This window comes from Nicotiana attenuata, chromosome 1 (assembly GCF_001879085.1).
Source record: "Nicotiana attenuata strain UT chromosome 1, NIATTr2, whole genome shotgun sequence".
NCBI lineage: Eukaryota > Viridiplantae > Streptophyta > Magnoliopsida > Solanales > Solanaceae > Nicotiana > Nicotiana attenuata.
Window position 1 is genome coordinate 96,924,195 of NC_031989.1, and position 20,263 is coordinate 96,944,457.

The 20,263-nt window shown below is 39.1% G+C and overlaps 1 pseudogene; it reads left to right on the forward strand.

The window, feature by feature from the left end:
- LOC109238770 overlaps positions 1-20,263 on the forward strand; it is a 62,341-nt pseudogene that overhangs the window by 33,947 nt on the left and 8,131 nt on the right.

The following is a 20,263-nucleotide window of genomic DNA, read 5'->3' on the forward strand; positions in this document are numbered from 1 at the left end:
TCTCTCTCTCTCTCTCTCTTTATATATATATATATATATATATATATATATATATATATATATATATATATATATATATATATATATATATATATATATATTGTTTCCTTATTTATATTGTTTCCTTATTGTCGGTTTTCTTATTACTTTGTTATTTTGCTGTTGTTGCTTTTCGTGCCTTCATTATTTTCAATATGGCTTCTTCGCTATTGTTTTCTTTTTTTAACTTGTTGTAAATTATTTTTCTTGAGACGAGAGTCTATTGGAAACAGTTTGTATACTTTTACAAGGTAGGAATAAGGTCTGCGTACGCATTATTCGTTCCAGATCCATAATGTGAAAATATATTGGGTATGCTATTATTGTTGTGATCATTGTTGTTCTAACTAAATACATATTTCAAACCTAAACAGTGTTTGTGTCCCCGACTCCGCGTTAATTACTATATGCGCCCATAGTAGCTGGCACTGGCAATGGGAGGCAACAATTTACTGACACCAAAGAATATATTAACACAGGCAAATCTGGGATTACACGAATGCAGAGTGAGCCAATATTGGTCTGTTAGTGATTAAGGGCAATTTCGAGCTAAAATAATAACGACGAGGACATGGATAAGCCAAAGTTCTAATGGAGGTAAATCAGTAAATATAAATTTAGACTTTTTCCCTTTAATATATTAATTAAAGGCTCCGGTTGTTCATAAAAAAAATTCTTTTCGTCAAAAAATTGTCCATGAAATTTTGCAAGTTTTTGAAAAAATTTCGAAAATGAATTTTTCAAAAACCAAAAAGTGATTTTGACTACTTTTTCAAAATTTTCAGAAAATTTTTTCCCCACTCACAAACTGCAATATTTTTTCAAGTGAAATGCATGTCCAAACATAATTTCAAATTCCAAATACAATTTTTTAACTTAACTCCAAATACTACTTTTTTTTTCTTCAAAAATTACAATTTTTATGTCGAAACACCTTCTTAAATGACATGTCTTGGTTCAAGGTACCACAATATTCGCTGATAAAACATTAAAGAAACAAACGGAATTAATTTTATTAAGATGCAAATTAAAAATGTGTTCTTTCCAATCTCCATCTCCAGCTGTTACTACCGTCTAATTTCACGAATCATCAGTGACCTCACCGTTGACTAATGCGTCTTCTTAATTAATTAACCCTATAGAATCACAAATTAAATCGAAGTTTTCATTACTTACCCGAATTTTCTACATTACTGTTTTCTTTCTCGATCGTCATACTAACTTGAGTTATAAATGGGACAGCATTTGATGACTGTACCTTATAATAGAGAATATTTTACGTGGCATTTTTTTGGAAGAGAGGAAAATTAGAAAAATCAGAGGTGCTCTCCATTTTCTCCACCTAAGAATCATTATTTGACTAAGATGACCTTGAGGCTAAAAAAAATGATTGGATTTCGAACGAGGCCATATATAGGCTCAAAATAATGTATTACTTGGCTGTTAGTTGATAGTACTGGAAATGAAAAGGCTTCCATCATCTAAAATTACTTTAAATATATACGAGGAAAAATCTGGCAGTGCCATTTGAGTGGTAGAGCCAGCGATGGAGCCAGAATTTCATCAAAGAATGTCAAAATATAATAAACTAAATACATAAAATTTTTAAGGGAGTTAACGTATAGTAATATACATAAAACAGAAAAAGTTGTCTAGTAATACAATGTAATTTTCCGACGTGACACCCCTTGTTTGATTGTGGCTCCGCACAGAGGCGACTTAACCCCAGGCCACTAAAGCGACTCCTTTAGACCTCACAAAATTAGAGGCCCCAAAATCTCTACTTTTTTTATATGTAATTTAAATATTTATTGTACTTATTATGTGTTTTTTTTTTTGGTGGTAGTTGGTTGAAAAAATTCTAATGAAAGTGAAAGGCAATTAAATCTGCACTTACTTCTAGTTATTTTCATTCCAACTTGAATAAATTTAATTTACAATTTTAATTTTGTAATATACTTCGTTCAAGGTCTCTGTAGGTACGCTTCAAGCTAATTAAATCGTAAAGCTATAGTTGATTTGTTTATCATTTTTGTAAATATAAATTCCCACGTGATTGTTACTTTGGAGGCAATAATATATAGTGAGTTATGTTGACGGTCATGTGAAAAAAAAAATAATTAAGATTATAAAATTTTATCAAAAGTTAGTAATATTTCAACAAAGATTAAATGGGTTGGTTAAATTAAGACCTCTTATTACAGCTTGGCTTTAGGCCTCCAATATTTTTGAGCCGCCTCTAGCTCCGTCACTAGGTAGAGCCAAGATTTTTTATCAAAAGAGATTGAATATATAAAAAAAAATAAACAAAGAAATTAATGAGATTCAACATATAATATATACATAATTTTTTTTATATTATCTACACAGTAATGTAACATTTTGTGCAGGGTATGTAGCTTCATAATTCATCTTTTGATCCTCTTTGATAGGGGTGGCAAACGGGCAGCGAATTGGATCGGATATGGACGGGTCGAAAACGGATAATGCAAAATAGATAGATTATCCGATCTGACCCATATTTAATACGGATAAAAAATGGGTTAGCCGGCGGATAATAAGGATATCCATATTATCCACGGCTTCTAGAATATGATCATTTTTGGGAGAATTCCTAGTCTTTTAAACTTGACCCCAAATTGAGGCTTTACAAATGTAAAAGTTAAACTCATTAGTTATCCAATGGTTATCCATTTTCTAAATGATGATATGGTTCTTATCCATATTTGACCCGTTTTTAAAAGTTCATTAGACAACCCATTTTTTAATGAATAATATGGGTGAATAGGAGTCCATTACTCAAATGGTCACTCAACTATCCCAAATTATCTCCTAAAGTCACTTTTCTTTCGTTTGTAACAACAAAGTCACCGAGCTATGCCTATTGCACTCAGCTCAACTAGATTTTCTAAATTTTGGATTGCCAAATACCAATTTTACCCTCTAAATTATAAACATTTATCTTCTTTTTATTTTTTTTAAACTTTTTAATATTATATTTTTTTAATTTATATTATGAACTTACCTATAGATAAATAAATATTATCTATAAATTAAAAAAATAAAAAGTATTTAAGCATATATAATGCTGGAATAACAAAATAATGAGCAAGTAAAAAAATTGATTAGAATAATTTGTTTGTAATAATAACTTTAGTATTAACAACAAAAATTCAAAAATTTATTTACACAATTCAGAATGAAAGAAAATAAAGGTTGTAAAATATATATTCCATGCACGTCATATAAAATAATTATTTAAATAAAGATATTTTTATAATATACATTATATATTATTGAAAATTATGCTCAATTATATTATATATATTCCATGCACGAATTAAAATAACATATTTTACCCTATACAGATAGTTCTCCTCCTTTCCGGTGACAAAACTTTGTGTCGCCGGAAAGTTGGTAGAAACATAATAATATAATTTAGCATAACTTTCAAGAATATATAATGTATATTATAAAAATACCTTTATTTAAATAATTATTTTTATATTACGTGCATGGAATATATATTTTACAACCTTTATTTTCTTTCATTCTGAATTGTGTAAATAATTTTTTGAATTTTTGTTGTTATATCTAAAATTATTATTACAAACAAATTACTCTAATTATTTTTTTACTATGCTCATTATTTTGTTATTCCAGCATTATAGATTCTTAAATACTTTTTATTTTTTAAATTTATAAATAATATTTATTTATTTATTCTATAGGTAAGTCCATCATATAAATTAAAAAGGAAAAATCATAATATTAAAAAGTTTTAAAAAAAATAAAGAAGATAAATATTTATAATTTAGAGGGTAAAATAGGTATTTGGCAATCCAAAATTCTGAAAATCTAGTTGAGTGACCTGCTGAGTGCAATAGGCATAGTTTAGTGACTTTGTTGTTACAAACGAAAGAAAAGTGACTTTAGGAGATAATTTGAGATAGTTGAGTGACCATTTCGCTAGCCCTACTCTTTGATAATGCAAAGAACTTTATTCTTTCTTTTTTGCAGGATGCTCAAAGTGCCATCAACGATTTTGAGCAGTTTTTTGTATGCATTTCACTTTGCCTAATTTGTATATGTTGTAATTCCACCCCTAAGCAGCGAGGAGCTATAGATTCCATTTACTTAACCTTAAGTTCGGACATAAACTTTTGCTTCTAGTCTGAATGGCTGATTGTGCGCATTTTATTTCTCCTTTGTTTTTGAAGGTAAATGACTTGGTAGTAGGCATATACGTTGTAACTGGGCTGACAAAGGTGCTAATGCAAATGATGACAAACAGAGTTATGATGCCAAAAGCGTTGTGAAATTAACAAATAGTTCGTTAGGTATGTATCTTTGAACCCTAGGCAATTGCTTTAATTGGTAAAGAAGATTATGCACGACAAAGCTTAATTACTGTGTATCAACGACAGTTGAATGCGATGGATTTAGTTCATGTATGTCACGACCCAAATCTATGTGACCGGCCGGCACACTATCCGACCCGAGCGAACCAACCCATATAATGCACCCAAACCATATGCATGAAAATCATTTTAATTGCGGAAGCTCTTTGAAAATTTTATATATTTTCAAGTTCAAACGATGGAACAATTTTCCAATTCAAAATCATATACGAAGCCTTTCATATTAATAATAAGACCAAATATAATAAATATCTTTTTATATATATCATGTATCATCCCATTATTACAACCCGTCACAACTATCTATGGAGCATCTATACCAAGGAATAGAACTAGACATTTGGCCTAATGCCCAACTAATATAAATTAAGAAAATAACCTGATAACTACCACGAAATAGGAGTGGTGCCTCACCATATACCTCAGGAAGAGAGTCATCCTAGCCCTGTCCGCATGCCATGTATCATACCTCATCCTGAAACATGTAAAGTAAGTGGGGCCCCCTAAGGGCTAAGTACACCACATCGGTACTCAATAAGTGTCTTAGACTCTCTCTAACTCAAGTTCCCGGGACAAGATTTTACAAAAAACTATGCAACAAATATTTGATATAAGGTGATAAATAATTATAGGGAGAATATCCTAGTAAACTCTTGTACTTGTCCCGCTTGGTCATGCCGGTCCCTGTACTCTATAGTTTGTCAATTGAACACTTATACTTGTTCGAATTCTATATATTAAACCCTTATGACCGTTGACTTAAGACTATATGGCTGATTTGGCTTCAGTGTGTGACTCACACGTCTTTTAGGAGCGTGAGACCTATTAGAAAGCCCTAACAATAACATTTCCCCTTATTTATTAGTTGTCTTCTCGATTCTTCATTCATTCTCCATTGTTGAACCTACATGGAGCTCTCTTTGGGTATTAGCAAAATACCTTTTCTTCCCTTAATTTTTTCCAATTTTTTCGTCCTTGTTTGGAATCTCACCCGATAAAATTACACCTTTAAGGGACTCCATGAGAAACAAACAAAAACCCCTAATTTTTTATCTGAAAAAGCATTCAAGATTCCTCAATCTTCCCTAAAAATACCATAATATTATGATATAACTTGATGGACCACAACCCAGAATGAAATCCAACTTACTTTACAAAAAAATTGAAAAAATCAGGAGACTAATTTGTATTCCTACCATTACCAAGTCCTAACCTAATGAACAATGACAATATTAGAATTTCCACACACTATAATATTCTGTGCGAACACAGACAAAGACAGGAAAAAAAAAAAGAAATACAAGCTTGTCATTTACTGTCTCTAACAAAACTTGGTCTAATTGTTTGCCAGTCATTAGCTCTTGATAGCGTAGTGGTTTCGGGGCAAAGGTACTAATGGGCCATGGATGCTACCAATCCTGTATCTCACCCTCTTCATCTTATACACAATAAAGCTCAGTGAAAATGCACGAAGATGAAGGAGAGATGGAGCGTAGAAGAAAAAACAAAGATGAAGGAGAGATGGAGCGTAGAAGGAGAAATAGACGACGAAAGAGAAACAATCTGTGTAAAATGAGGAAAATAATGTTTGGGGTTTTTTTATTTAATTTTTAACATATTATTTCTTATGCGGCACTAATTAATGACGTGGAGTCCAACGTGGAGAGGATTGTATTGCACCCACCATTGACCTCTCCATAAAAGGGTTTAATATATAAAATTCGAACAAGTATAAGTGTTCAATTGACAAACTATAGAGTACAGGGACCGGCATTACCAACCGGGATAAGTACAAGAGTCTACTAGGCTATTCTCCTGTAATTATATAAATCATGCTCTTTATCATTTCAAGTGAAAAGACAAGTCAAGTATAAACCATGATATAAATTCTTAGAACATTTGTATCAATCCAAGATTTTTAATAAAATCTGTCACGACCCGGAATTTTCACCTTTGGGACCATGATGGCGCCTAGCATTTCACTTGCTAGGAAAGCCAACGATAGAGGGTTCTTAAGTCAACTTCAGTCAATTTTAATACCAGAAACAATTAAGCTAAACAGAAGCTAAACTGAGTTTGCGGAATAATATAAAACCCATAATAACTGATACAATTCGGATCTGGTGTCACGATTCACGAGCTTCTAAGAATTACTACATACAAAGTCTGAAAGAAAATACAACTGTTCTGAAAGAAAGGAAACAATATAATAAAGAAACTAGGAAGAGACTCCAAAGTCTGTGGACGCCAGCAGATCTACCTTGGGTCTCCAAAACAAGTCCAGCTGCTAACCACACGGTGGGTACCAAAATCTGCACAGAAGTGCAGAGTGTAGTATGAGTACAACCGACCCTATGTACTCGAAAGTGTCGAGCCTAACCTCGACGAAGTAGTGGCGAGGCTATGACAAGACACCTACTTACTAAACATGTGCAATTAATAGTATATGTACAAAATAACAACAATTAATGACTAGACAAGTAATATCGGGAGGGGGACATGCTAAAGGAAAGTACAAGATATGAGAATTTCAGTAGGTATGATAACCATGACAATCAATATGCTTTTGACCAGTGAAAATAATTAAACACAGTAAGGAAAAGTGGACGACATCACCCTTCGTGCTTTTACTCTCAACCTCACAATGATACAATGAAACTGCATGGCATCACCGTTCATGCTTTTACTCTCATCCTCGCAATATAAATCAATAGATATGGCACGGCATCACCCTTCGTGCATTAACTCTTATAACATGGCACGGCATCACCATTCGTGTATTAACACTCACAATATGGCACGACATCACCCTTCGTGCATTAACACTCACAATATGGCACGGAATCACCATTCGTGCATTAACACTCTGCCTTACCATAAACAATGAACAAATAACAACAGGGAGATAAAATAACAAGAACAAGCCTTACTTCAACATTTGGTTCCACAATACCAACCTCAAGTTTGAAATCAATACTCAATTATCACCAAAAATCCGTAAACATGATAAGAACGATTAATTTAATAATAACTAGTCTAAACATGGATAACATGATCAAAAAAAGTAATAATTACAAGAAATCAAGTCCCACCCGCATTCTTAAACCCGACGACAATGCATAAGCACTTGTCACCTCACATGTACGTTGCACCCAACATCTAAACACGTAACAAATAAACAAACAAATCCTATTCCCTCAAGTCAAGGTTAACCGCGACACTTACCTCGCTCCAAGGACCAACTCAAGGCTCAACCACCACTTTGCCTTTCAAACAAGCCTCCGAACCAATAGAATCTAGCAAGTTACCAACCAAGCGATTCGAATTAAGCCATAGGAACTACCCATGATTGTAAAGAATTCAATTTAGGTCATTATTGAAAAAGTCAACAAAAGTCAACACCCGAGCCCGCTTGGTCCAAACTCGAAATTCGGAGCAAAATCCAATTACCCATTCAACCCCGAGCCCGGTTATGTAATTTGTTTTGGAATCCAACCTTAATTAGAGGTCTAAATCCCTATTTTACAAAAATCTCTAATTCTACCCAAAATCACAATTCCACCATCAAAACTTTAGATTTTAGGTTGAAATCTTAGGAAAAGTAGTGAAGAAGCTAGTTTAGAATAACTTACCAATGATTTGGGGAAGAAAAGTTCTTTGAAAAATCGCCTCTGGGGTTCTTGAGTTTGAAAATTTGAAGAATGAACCAAAAATCCCGTCTAAGTCCCATTTTGATCAGTTGCAGATGCCGCATTTGCGACCCGGGGTTCGCAAAAACGAACCCTGCAAATGTGAAGAATCCATCGCAAATGCGAAGACCTCCAAAGCTCTACTTTCCTCGCAAATGCGAAGAAATGCTTGCAATTGCGAACCATGACCTCCGCAAATGTGACCATTTGATTGCATTTGCGATCACTGCCTCCCCTTGTCCCACTTCGCAAATGGAAGTTTTGTTCGCAAATGCGAACTATGGCCTCCCCAGCTACCCTTCGCAATTGCGATGAGTAGCTCGCAAATGCGAATCCATCAATGGTCGCAAATGCGAAGCTTGACCTCGCAATTACGAGGTCTGACGCCTGCAACAATAACTGAAGCACACCAGCAATGTTCCAAGTCCAATTTTCACTCCGTAGCCTATTCGAAACTCACCCGAGCCCTCGGGGCTCCAAACCAAACATGCACACAAGTCTAAAAACATCATACGAACTTGCTCGCGCGATCAAATCTCCAAAATAACACCTACAACTACGAATTGAGCACCAAATCAATTGAAATTTTCAAGAAAACTTTGAAACTTCTATTTTCACAACCGGACGTCCTAATCACGTCAAACCAACTCCGTTTCTCACCAAATTTCACAGACAAGTCATAAATATGATATTGGACCTATACCGGGTTCCAGAACCAAGATACGGACCCGATATCCAAAAGTCAACCATTGATCAAATATTTCAAATTCATTAAGCCTTTAACTTTCAAATTTGAACAAAGTCCGATAACTCGGGCTAGGGACATCCGAATTCGATTCCGGGCATATACCCAAGTCTCAAATCACGAACCGAGACCGTCAAAACATGAATCCGAGTCCGTTTGCTCAAAACGTTGACCGAAGTCAACTCAAATGGATTTCAAAGCTAGAATTTCATATTTTTATCAGTTTTTAAAATAAAAGCTTTACGGAAATACGCCCGGACTGCGCACGCAAAATGAGAGGAGGGATAAAATGAGATATTTAAAGCTTTGAAGCGCAGAATTAGGTTCAAAAATATAAGATGACCTATCGGGTCATCACAAAATCATACAAAACCATTTAAATTTTATTAAGTCATCAAAATCACTTTTGGATCCTTAGGCCTTAACATAAGAAAGTTGTGATGACCCAAAAGGTCATCACTTGCTTTTAAACTAAATTCTGTGTTCCGAGGCCGTAAAAACCTCTTTTACCTTCACCTCAATTTGCGTGCACAGTCCGGGCATGTAGCCGGAAAGCTGTTATTTGAAGAATCTGTGAAATATTGAAATTTTGACTTAAAATGCATTTAAGTTGACTTCGGTCAACATTTTTGGTAAACGGACCCGGACCCGTGATTTGACAATCCCGGAGGGTCCGTAGGAAAATATGGGACTTGGGCGTATGCCCGGAATCAAATTCCGAGGTCCCAAGCCCGAGAAATGAATTTTTGAAGAAAATTATTTTCTGAAATTGTTTAAAGGAATTTGAAATAAAATTTGATTAGAACATGTTGGTATCGGGCCCGTATTTTGGTTCCGGCACCCGGTACAGGTCTTATATATAATTTAAGACGATTCTGCGAAATTTGGTGAAAAATGGATGTCATTTGACGTGATTCGGACCTATATTGCAAAAGTTGATGTTTTATGAAGTTTGAGAAAAATCCTTTGATTTTGAGGTTTAATTCGTTGTTATTGAGGTTATTTTGGCTATTTGATTGCACGGATAAGTTCGTATGATGTCATTGAGTTAGTACGTATGTTTGGTTAGGAGCCCCGAGAGCTCGGGTGTGTTTCGGATGTGTTTCGAAAGGCTTCGGACTTAAGAAAAATTTCAGGTTTTCAGCTGTTGGGTTTCTGATGTTTCTTTCTTCGCATTTGTGGGAGAACCCTTGCGAACGCGATGCATTAAATTTTGATGAAGGAAATTCCTTCTACACGAACGCGTAGCACAGGTCGCGAACGCGAGGCGTTGGGGGGTACCCTTCGCGAACGAGGTCCTGACCACGCGAACGCGAAGGCCAAATGAGCAGCCGAAGGCTTGTTTTACTTGTGGCGACACAAGGCACATTGCTAGGTATTGCCCTCGAGCATCGAGCAGTTCTCTGCATCAGTGTTCCCGTGCTATGGTTCAGGCACCAGGTGTCCCACAGGCCGCCCATCCAGCTAGAGGTAGGGGTAGAGGTGCTAGAGGTGGAGGTAGAGGTGCTAGAGGTGGAGCTCAGACCGCTAGAGGTGGAGGCCAGCCAGCTGCAGGCCATCCCAGAGAGGTAGATTAGAGTGGTAGGGCCCAGCCCCGATGTTATGCTCTCCCAGCCAGGCCTGAGGCTGAGGCTTCCGATGCAGTTATCACAGGTACTGTTCTGGTTTGTGATAGAGATGCTTCAGTGTTATTTGATCCAGGGTCCACGTACTCGTACGTGTCATCTTATTTTGCAACATATCTGACCATGCCTAGTGATTCTTTGAGTGCTCCTGTTTATGTATCTACACCGGTAGGTGATTCTATTGTGGTGGATCGAGTCCATTGTTCTTGTATTATGGTGATTGGGGGTCTTGAGACTCGTGTAGATTTGTTGCTTCTGGACATGGTTGATTTCGATGTTATATTGGGGATGGACTGGTTATCACCTTACCACGCTATCTTAGACTGTCATGCCAAGACTGTGACCTTAGCCTTACCGGGTTTGCCTCGTTTAGAGTGAAGAGGGACTCCTGGTCATTCTACCCGTAGTGATATTTCTTATGTGAAGGCTCGACGTATGGTCGAGAAGGGGTGTTTGGCCTATTTGGCTTATGTTTGTGATTCTAGTGGTGAGGTCCCTCCTATTGATTCTGTGCCCGTTGTTCGGGAGTTTCCCGAGGTATTTCCTTCAGACCTGCTAGGTATGCCACCCGATAGGGATATTGACTTTTGCATTGATCTGGTTCCGGGCACCCAGCCCATTTCTATCCCGCTGTATCGCATGGCCCCGCCTGAGTTGAAAGAGTTAAATGAGCAATTGCAAGACTTGCTTGAGAAGGGTTTCATTAGACCCAGTATTTCACCTTGGGGTGCACCGGTGTTGTTTGTTAAGAAGAAGGATGGGTCAATGAGAATGTGTATTGATTACCGGCAATTGAACAATGTTACAATCAAGAATAAGTATCCGCTGCCGAGGATTGATGATTTGTTCGATCAGCTTAAGGGTGCCAAGGTATTTTCAAAGATTGACCTGAGATCTAGCTGCCATCAGTTGAGGATTAGGGCATCCGATGTCCCTACGACAGCTTTTCGCACTCGGTACGGGCATTATGAGTTCCTGGTTATGTCACTCGGGTTGACAAATGCCCCAGCAGCTTTTATGGATTTGATGAACCGAGTGTTCAGGCCTTATTTGGATTCATTCGTGATAGTCTTCATTGATGATATATTGATATATTCTCGCAGCCAGGAGGAGCACGAGCAGCACCTTAGAGTGGTTCTTCAGACTCTGAGGGATAGTCAGTTATATGCTAAGTTCTCGAAGTGTGAGTTTTGGTTGAGTTCAGTTGCATTTCTGGGTCATGTTGTATCAGCAGAGGGTATTCAGGTTGATCCGAAGAAGATTGAGGCAGTCAAGAACTGGCCTAGACCAGCATTAGCTACAGAGGTTCGGAGTTTCTTGGGATTGGCAGGCTACTATCGTCGGTTCGTGGAGGGGTTTTCATCTATTGCATCCTCTATGACCAGGTTGACCCAGAAGGGTGCCCAGTTCAGATGGTCGGACGAGTGCGAGGCGAGCTTTCAGAAGCTCAAGACAGCTTTGACTACGGCACCAGTGTTGGTTTTGCCCACAGGTTCAGGGCCTTATGCAGTTTATTGCGATGCTTCTCATATTGGACTTGGTGCAGTGTTGATGCAGGATGGCAGGGTCATTGCCTATGCTTCGCGGCAGTTGAAGATTTATGAGAAGAACTATCCGGTTCATGATTTGGAGTTAGTAGCCATTGTCCACGCGTTGAAGATCTGGAGGCATTATTTGTATGGCGTGGCATGTGAGGTGTTCACGGATCACAAGAGTCTTCAGTATTTCTTCAAGCAAAAGGAGTTGAATTTAAGCCAGAGGAGGTGGTTGGAGTTGTTGAAGGACTATGATATCACCATCTTATATCATCCGGGAAAGGCCAACGTGGTGGCCGATGCTTTGAGTAGGAAGTCAGCCAGCATGGGTAGTCTTGCTTATATTCCGGTCGGTGAGAGGCCGCTTGCTTTGGATGTTCAGGCTTTGGCCAATCAGTTCGTGAGGCTGGATGTTTCTGAGCCCAGCCGTGTGTTAGCTTGCACAGTCGCTCGTTCTTCATTATTGGAGCGTATCCGAGATCGGCAGTTTGATGATCCCCATTTGTGTGTCCTTAGAGACACGATGCAACACGGAGGTGCCAAGGAGGTTACCATAGGTGATGATGGAGTTTTCAGATTGCAGGGTCAGGTTTGTGTGCCTAATGTGGATGGTCTTCGAGAGTTAATTTTAGAGGAGGCCTCCTCATAGCTCCCGGTACTCTATTCATCCGGGCGCCTCGAAGATGTATCAGGATTTGCGGCAGCATTATTGGTGGCGGAGAATGAAGAAGGATATCGTTGCATATGTGGCTCGGTGTTTGAATTATCAACAGGTCAAGTACGAGCATCAGAGGCCCGGAGGTTCATTTCAGAGGATTGAGCTTCCCGAGTGGAAGTGGGAGCGGATCACTATGGACTTCGTTACTGGACTTCCGCAGACTCGGAAGAAGTTAGACGCAGTATGGGTCATTGTTGATAGGCTGACCAAGTCAGCGCATTTCATTCCTGTGGCAGTCTCCTTTTTTTCTGAGAGGTTAGCTGAGATCTATATCCGGGAGATTGTTCGCCTTCATGGTGTGCCCGTGTCTATCATATCGGACCGAGGTATGCAGTTTACCTCGCGTTTCTGGAGAGCAGTTCAGCGAAAGTTGGGCACACAGGTTGAGTTGAGCACAGCCTTTCATCCCCAGACGGTCGGGCAGTCCGAGCGGACTATTCAGATTTTGGAGGATATGCTTCGAGCTTGTGTCATTGACTTTGGAGGCTCGTGGGATCAGTTTTTGCCTTTAGCGGAGTTTGCCTACAACAACAGCTACCAGTCGAGCATCCAGATGGCTCCTTATGAGGCCTTATATGGTAGGCGGTGTCGGTCTCCGGATGGATGGTTTGAACCGGGGGAGGCTCGGTTGTTGGGTACGGATCTGGTTCAGGATGCCCTGGACAAGGTCAGGATCATTTAGGATAGGCTTCGTTCAGCTCAGTCCAGGCAAAAGAGTTATGCTGACCGCAAGGTTCGAGATTTGGCTTTCATGGTCGGTGAGCGGGTATTGCTTCGAGTGTCGCCTATGAAGGGCGTGATGAGATATGGGAAGAAGGGCAAGCTTAGCCCTAGGTTCATTGGCCCGTTTGAGATTCTTGATCGAGTGGGAGAGGTGGCTTATAGACTTGCATTGCCGCCGAGCTTATAAGCCGTGCATCTAGTGTTTCATGTGTCCATGCTTCAGAGGTATCACGGCGATCCCTCCCACGTGTTAGATTTCAGCACAGTCCAGTTGGACAAGGACTTGTCTTATGAGGAGGAACCGGTAGCTATTCTAGGCCGGCAGGTTCGTCAGTTGAGATCGAAGAGTTTTCCTTCTGTTCGCGTTCAGTGGAGGGGTCAGCCTCCTGAGGCGTCGACCTGGGAGTCCGAGTCCGATATGCGGAGCCGTTATCCCCGACTCAGGTACTTCCTTCTTATGTCCGTTCGAGGACGAACGGTTGTTTTAGAGGTGGAGAATGTGATGACCCTTTGGGTCATCACTTGCTTTTAAATTAAATTCTGTGTTCCGAGGCCTTAAAAACCTCTATTACCTTCACCTCGATTTGCGTGCGCAGTCCGGGCGTGTAGCCGGAAAGCTGTTATGTGAAGAATTTGTGAAATATTAAAATTTTGACTTAAAATGCATTTAAGTTGACTTCGGTCAACATTTTTGGTGAACGGATCCGGACCCGTGATTTGACGGTCCCGGAGGGTCTGTAGGAAAATATGGGACTTGGGCGTATGCCCGGAATCAAATTCCGAGGTCCCAAGCGCGAGAAATGAATTTTTGAAGAAAATTGTTTTCTGAAATTGTTTAAAGGAATTTGAAATGAAACTTGATTAGAACATATTGGTATCGGGCCCGTATTTTGGTTTCGGCGCCCGGTACAGGTCTTATATATGATTTAAGATGATATTGTGAAATTTGGTAAAAAACGGATGTCATTTGACGTGATTTGGACCTAAATTGAAAAAGTTGATGTTTTATGAAGTTTGAGAAAAATCATTTGATTTTGAGGTTTAATTCGTTGTTATTGAGGTTATTTTGGCGATTTGATCGCACGGATAAGTTCGTATGATGTCATTGAGTTAGTACATATGTTTGGTTAGGAGCCCCGAGGGCTTGGGTGTATTTCGGATGTGTTTCAGAAGGTTTCGGACTTAAGAAAAATTGCAGGTTTTTAGATGTTGGGTTTCTGATGTTTCCTTCTTCGTGTTCGCGACAGAACCCTCGCGAACGCGATGCATTAAATTTTGATGAAGGAAATTCCTTCTACGCGAACACGTGGCACAGGTCGTGAACGCGAGGCGTTGGGGGGTTAACCCTTCGCGAACGCGGTCCTGACCACGCGAACGCAAAGGCCAAATGAGCTTGGGCAGGGGTGGGGCAATTTGTTCTACGCGAACGCGACCCTTTGGACGCGAACGCGAGGGCTCGAGGAGTTTACTCTCCGCGAACGCGAGCCCGATGTCGCGAACGCGAAGGTCTTAAGGCCAGACTCATTGTGAACGCGATGAGCCTGTCGCGAACGCGAAGGGCAATTTCGCCCAGTTATTTTTAAGTCTCAAAAACAGAACACTTACGGGATTTTCATAAAATTTCATAAACCTCTTCTTCTCCAAAGCTCTTAGGCGATTTTTGAAGCATTTCCTCACCATAAGCTCTTGGGTAAGTAATTTTTAACTTGTTATCTTCCATTTTATCAACACCCACTAGATTTCGGAGCCTAAAACATGAGATTAAGGGTAGAAAATTAGGGATTTGGGTAGAGTTAGGACTTTTTGATTAATTGTGATTTAGACCTCGTTTTGGGGTCTAATTCTGGAAATAATTATATATTTGGGCTCGTGGGTGAATGAGGGATCGGATTTTGGTTCGAACCTCGTGTTTTGACCAAGCGGACCCGGGGTCGATTTTTGGGTTTTTGGGAAGAATGATTAGAAAGCTATAATAAGGCATTGGAATTGAATTGTTTAGCGTTTATTGATGTTATAAAGTCGATTATGTATAGATACGATTGATTTGGAGCTGAATTCGAAAGGAAAGACGGTGTTTGAGGCTTGAGTTGGTCGTGGAAGTTCGAGGTAAGTGTCCGGTCTAACCTTAGCTTGAGGGATTAGGAGTTGGTTCCTATTTGCTAATTGCTTCTTGTTGAGTACGACGTATTGGCATGGTGACGAGTTTCTATACGTTGGTGTCGAGCATGACCGTGGGTCTTGAATTGATAGTTGTTCTGTTCTTAAATGTTACTACGGATGCTTTAATTGATGATTCTCGGTATTGAGCAAAGATTTAGTTTATTTTCACGGATTTTAGTTATGATTGAGTATTGATTATAATTGAGTTGAGTAGGAGTTGAGTTAGGATTGGTTATAGCTGATTCTCCCTTGCCGGGATGTTTGTCTTGATATTGTTGTTCCCTTGCCGGGAAGTTATTATATTGCTTTTGTTCCCTTGCCGGGATTCTTTGTGATTTTGCGTTGGCTTGTAAATGGGAGCGGGTGGTACGCCTACCCGATATATAATGAAATGGGATCGGGTGGTACGCCTACCACGAGATATAATGAAATGGGATCGGGTGGTACGCCTACCACGAGATATAATAAAATGGGAGCGGGTGGTACGCCTACCACAAAATATGAGAAATGAGATCGGGTTGCACGCCTGCAACGAGATGTGAACCGAGAGTGAAATCTGCCTTTGTTTTTCGTATCCTTGTTAGAAGTTAAATTTTGGTTTCTTGATAATTCTCTTGAGATTCTATTTATCTGTTATTCCCCGAAGCATGTTTCCCTTCCCAGCTTTAATTGTTTGTTCTAGTTTATTTTTTCGCTATATATATATATATATATATATATATATATATATATATATATATATATATATATATATAACTGCACAGGTTTATCTGGAGTCTGGTCCTAGCATCGTCACTACCTCGCCGGGGTTAGGCCAGGCACTTCCCAGCACATGAGGTCGGTTGTGCTGATGCTACACTCTACACTATGTGCAGATACCGGAGGAGCATTTGGGCAGTAGCACTTGGGGAGCCAGCCTTCAGTCCAGAGATCCCGAGGTAGCCCTGCAGGCGTCCGCAGGCCTGGTGTCTCTTCTATCTACTTATATGTTCTATTTTCATTTGTATCCGAGACAGACTGTATTTCTTTTCTTCAGACATATGTATGTAGTATTCATAGACAGTCCGTGAATGTTGTGACACCGGTTTCTAGGTAGAGGCATATATTGGCATTTCTGTACTGATTTTAGTATTTAATTTGACTAAGTCTTCCGCTTGATTTCTTCTTCCGCAATTATTTTAATGTTGATCACCTGTTTATTTTAAGTTGTTAAAAAGGGTTAAAATGAACGAGTTAAGATTTCTGCATTTCGTGGCTTGCCTAGCTTCTACGAGTAGGCGCCATCACGACCCCCGAGGGTGGGAAATCCGGGTCGTGACAAAAGTCTTCTTCATTTTTTCACCGGATGTAATATACCGACACCGACATAATAAACAACTACTAGGTGATCGACCTAGCAACAAGTATTTGACCCTACTTGTCTGGGTCGTTTCCCGTAGTGTCGCACGAGTCAACTTAACCTAATTACTTTAAGTAATGATCATTGACCTCTCAATGGGACTTATGCGTATGCCCGGAAGCGAATTCGAAAGTCCCTAACTTGATTTAGCGTAACTTGTTGAAAACTAGCAATTTAAAGGTTTAAAGAATTCCTAATTTTGACCGTAGGTTAACTTTGTTGCTACCGGGTTCGGATTCTGGTTCCGAAAATTGGTATAGGTTCATTTTACTATTTTGACTTGTCTGCAATTTTAGTACAAAACAGAGTTAATTTGACGTGATTCGGACGTCCGATTGTTAAATTGAAAGTTCTTAAATTTCTTTGAAAATTTTATTGTTTTGTTGTTCGATTCGTAGTTGTAGGTGTTATTTTGGTGTTTTGATCGTGCGAGCGAGTTCATATGATGTTATTACACTTTTGTGCATGTTTGGTTTAGAGCCCGAGGGGTTCGAGTGAGTTTTGGATAGGCTACAGACCATTTGAACTTAGAAAGAAGTGCTGCTTTTTGCTGATATCTGATGTCTGGTGCTTTGTGCTTCGCGATCGCGTAGGGGAACTGGGACAGGGACGGAATTCCTTCATCGCGAATGCTATGTTTGGGTCACGAACGTGAAGCTTTGGGGGTTTGCCATTTGCAAACGCGGCCAGCCTCAGCGAACGCGTAGGGTTGAGGGGACCTGGGAAGGGGGCATCGCTGTTACTCTACGTGAACACGAGCCCTGGTTCGTGAACACGAAGTCCTGGGGGGAGAAGCCTTCACGAACACGTGAGGACCATGGCGAACGCGTAGGCCATTCTGGCTGCTGTGTATCGCGAACGCATCAGGCCCTTTGCAAACGCGAAGAAGGCCTGATGCCCAGTCAATTAAATTTCCCAAAGACGGGATTTCACCCAATTTTCACCATCTTCTGATTAGAGCTCGGCCTAGAGACGATTTTGAAGAGATATTTTATCACCATTTCATAGGTTAGTATACTTTAACTCATTTTCTTCCATTTCTATCAACACCCATTGATTTCTAACTTTAATCTATGCTTTTTCATTGTTGAAAATTAGGGATTCGGGAAGAATTGGAGGGGGGAGGTTTGTAAAATTGAGATTTAGACCTCGAATTGAGATCGGATTTTAAAACTAATCACATAATCAGGCTCGGGGGTGAATGAGTAATTGAGTTTTGGTTTGAATCTCGGGTTTTGACCAAGCGTGTCCGAGGTTGACTTTTTGAAAAAAGTGTAAAGATTTTAGCTATTGTAAGTGATTTTCCTTGCATTGTTTGTTGATATTAAGTCAATTTTGGTTAGATTTGATTGGTTTTGAGGCGAATTCTAGAGGAAACACTCGTTTGAGCTTTGATTTGCTTGCGGAGCGAGGTAAGTCTTGGTTCTAACCTTGATTTGAGGGAATTAGAAACACTTGAGCTATGTGTTATGTGAATTACATGTGCAGCGGAGTATATGCAAAGTGACGAGTGTATATACGCCGTCAAAATAGTTGTTTTCGTGCTTTCCCGTATTTCATTAATTATCTCATTCCATGTCTTAACTGTTACTTGTTTTAATTGCTTCTATGCCGTAACTTGTTACTTGTCATCTATTTATTCTTGTATTGTAATGCTCGTTTCTTCCATGATTCCATGATTAATTGCTACTTGCCTTACTTGTACACTTTAATTATCACATATTGGCTTGTCTTGTTGCTCTGTATTAACCTAGCATTCCTTGATTTGGTACGAGGTTCCTTTATGACTTTGTTTTCATATTCTTTAATCGTAGAGATTCTTGTGAATTGAGTTGTTGAATTGATTGCATTTATTGATTTTACTTATGCATCGGGTTGCATGCCGCAACGGGTGAAATAAGGGAGGATTGATATTGGTATAGTGGGATCGGTTTGGACGCCACATCGGATTTTATATGTGATTTTGATATGGTAAAATAAGGGGGAATTATGATATTTATTCTTATTATACGGTGGGATCGGATTGCGCGCCGCAATGGATTTTACATGTTATTCTTGATATTGATATGGTGAAATAAGGGAGGATTGTGTTTGTACGATGGGATCGGGTTACGTGCTGCAACAGGTTGTGTGTGTTGTACTCATGGTTGTATTGTTTTGACTTTCAGTATTGTCATATGAGATTTTGAGGACTGATATTTCTGGTTTCACTGATTTCGATGATTGAGTTTGCTTTCGTTAGTTGACTGCTTTGTCGTTATTTCCTATGTTCCTTTCCTATTGTTATTATTATTATTATTATTATTATTATTATTATTATTATTATTATTATTATTATTATTATTATTATTATACTACGTACATGTTATTGTAAGTGACCCGCCTTAGCATCGTCACTACTTCGTCGAGGTTAGGCTCGGCACTTACAGAGTACATGGGGTCGGTTGTACTCATACTACACTCTACACTACTTGTGCAAATTTTAGAGTCGGTCCTAACGGCTATCAGTAGATTGCTCGGATTGATTGCTTTACCTAGACTTGAGGTACAACTGCACGGTGCCAGCAACCCTAAAGTCCCCTTTCATATCTCTTTAGCTGTTTACTGTATTTCAGACAATTATGCTTTCATTTAAACTTTTATATGTAGTACTCTAGTCGCTTGTGTACTTGTGACACCAGTTCTGGGATTGTATCTCGATATCGTTGTTGTTATGGTTTTCTCACTCTATTTCTGTTTATTTAGTTTCTTGGTTATCATTTAAGTTGAATGGTTTAAAAAATGGCTAAAAACTATTCTAACGTTGTTTTGCCTAGCAAGTGAAATATTGGGCGCCATCACGATCCCGAGGGTGGGAATTCCGGGTCGTGACAAACGTATCTTTAGTACTCAAATAGTTTATACTTTGCACGGTCCAATTTTGGATCATGACAGGCGCTTAGGAGCAAGTGCCCCTAAGTAAGCCTCATCGGTATTTTACAGAAAATCAGACAGAGTTTTCCCTGTTTTAAGACTATACAAAAATTTATCATGTCTCAAAAACCAACAACAGAACCAACCTATATCAACCAAAATGTCTCATAATCCTCATCAACTAATCAAACAGTCATCCACCATTGTTAATCAATCACTTGCAATACAGTAATAGTAAATTCATCTCCGAAACACGATAAGGAAGTCTAATACTAGTTATAAGTCCAAAATACTCA